Here is a 2219-nt window from a genome sequence, read left to right as displayed (position 1 = left end):
GTCATTAATTTATAAATATAATTTTAAATTATTATGTAAGTTTATTTGACATTTTATATAATTAATCTTATACACAAATTTAAAATATATATATGTATTGTTAGTAAAGGAGTGATATAAATGATTTTTTCATTTTTTTTAGTTTGAAAATTTTGTTCGATATTATAGATTAAATATTGTAAAAACAATATATTTATTGGTTTGTTTTTGAAGTTTTTAATATTAATTTGGTTTAAAATAATATATAAAAAAATCATGTTTATAGATCTCCGCATGAACCGTGGGGACCCGCGGGGATCCGCGGGGACGGGGATGGGGGACAAAATCCCCCCGAAGCGGGGATGGGGAATAGATTTAATGGCGGGGATTGTGATGGGAATGTGTCCCCCGTCCCCGCCCCGCCCCATTGACATCCCTAAACCTCTCCGATAAAATATGGAAAATCAGATATAAATTTTTGTAAGTTTAGTGCAAAAATATCTATCTTTTTACACCAGTTATAAATAAAGTACGGTGTAATATATTCTCTTTAACACATTCTTGATTTTATTTTTTTTAATAAGCAATGGGATTAATAAGAGAGTATAAGGGATACTCCGGCCGAAGAAACAAACGGAAAATTCCTACTACTCAAAACAAGTGAGCAGTAGAATAGTAGAATATTCCAAGTATGAAAATTATAGTGGTGTAATATGTCAAAAAACCAATGTAAGATTTTCTTTTTTCACGAGTGTATACTGAAATAAAAAATGTTTAGAGCAATATTTCAGAAAAATTGAATGAATTTTTCATACAATTCGCAGCTAGATTGCTAATTAACTCTTTGAGAATTTTCAGATTTGGTTAGGTTAAGTGCATTCAAAATCCTCAAAAAAGAGATGTTCACATTCTCTTGTAGGTCATCATGAAAAACTGCAAGGTGAAAATAATCTATGAACTTGTATAAAAAATAATATAAGCCTTCAATTTGACTATAGCTCTTTCCAATTGGTTTTACATTCTAAAGGTGAAAGTGAAACCTTAAAACAAAATTCATAAACCATGATTTTTAAGTAGCAAATGTTTTTATTATAATCACACTGCATAGTGTGGAAAACAACCAAGAGCCACACTTTTATTACATCAAGAAACATAAGCAAACAACGAGACACATACATATAATGAAAGAAAAAAGAAAAAAAAAACATACACAACAATAACAACAACGATCTTTATTCCTTATTATCATAGTAGCATACTTGCATGATGATCAAACTATCACACCCTCAGCTTAATTCTCAAGAGGTATTACGCCACGAAGAGATGGCCAATAGTCAAGAGTTTTCCTCACATCACCCATAATATAATCATCAGTTGCACCAGGGGTAACAGTAACACGTGCATAGTATTCACCTTTGAAAAAGTAAACTTCATTGTTCTTGTGAGAAGCAAACGCCGCATCCATTCCACTTTCAAAGATTGTGTTACGGAAACAAGGAAAACCGTCAGTAATTTTCTTAATATCTTTATTAACCATACTGTTGTTTCCGTAGTCGATACGAGCATACTGATCTCCTTTGAACAAGTAAACTTCTTTCCCCCTAGTTGATCGGTATGCAGCGTCTATTCCGTTTTCAAACACGGTTCCTTCGAAGAAAGGAAACATGTCAGCGATTTTCTTAGGGCCTGAGATGATTTTGTCTCTGTTGGAATGTGGAGCATAGTCTATGAGAGCACAAAAGTTTTCATAAAAGATGAACGCCTCGTTGTTATCGGTGTCGAAGCTACAATCGATACCGTAGTCCGTAGCTTCCAAATATGGTTTGATTGAGTGATTTGAATCCATCACGAACAGGAGTAGGCCCGTATAAAAGTTTATTGTTGGTGGTTCCTGGAGCATAATCTAACAGCACGTACTGATCATTGATGAAAAAGTAAGCTTCATTGTTCTTTGAAGAACGGAAAGCAGCATTTATGTAACCTGGTTTTGTCATCTTAGGTGTGAAAGATATAATTTGTGTTTCGATTTAAGGAAGGTTCTGTTGGGAGCAAAATAGAGAGAATAGGAAGGGTATATATAGATAAAAAAAATCTAATATTTTTTTATATTAACAAAATCTAATATTCTTTTAGGAATATTTTTATAATGGAAAATAGATATACACTAATAAATAAACAAAACATTTTAAATTGGATAAAAGTATTTACAGAATAATAATTTATTTCATATAAAAATATAT

The 2219-nt window shown here is 31.9% G+C and overlaps 1 pseudogene; it reads right to left on the bottom strand.

The window, feature by feature from the left end:
• Window positions 1-1042: 1042 nt before the first annotated feature.
• Window positions 1043-2014, bottom strand: LOC131647540 (albumin-2-like; annotated as a pseudogene).
• Window positions 2015-2219: the final 205 nt, after the last annotated feature.

The sequence above is a fragment of the Vicia villosa genome, linkage group LG2, assembly GCF_029867415.1.
Source record: "Vicia villosa cultivar HV-30 ecotype Madison, WI linkage group LG2, Vvil1.0, whole genome shotgun sequence".
In the NCBI taxonomy this organism is placed as follows: domain Eukaryota; kingdom Viridiplantae; phylum Streptophyta; class Magnoliopsida; order Fabales; family Fabaceae; genus Vicia; species Vicia villosa.
Note: the sequence above shows the minus strand (reverse complement) of the source record. Positions and strands in the feature narration are given on the sequence as shown.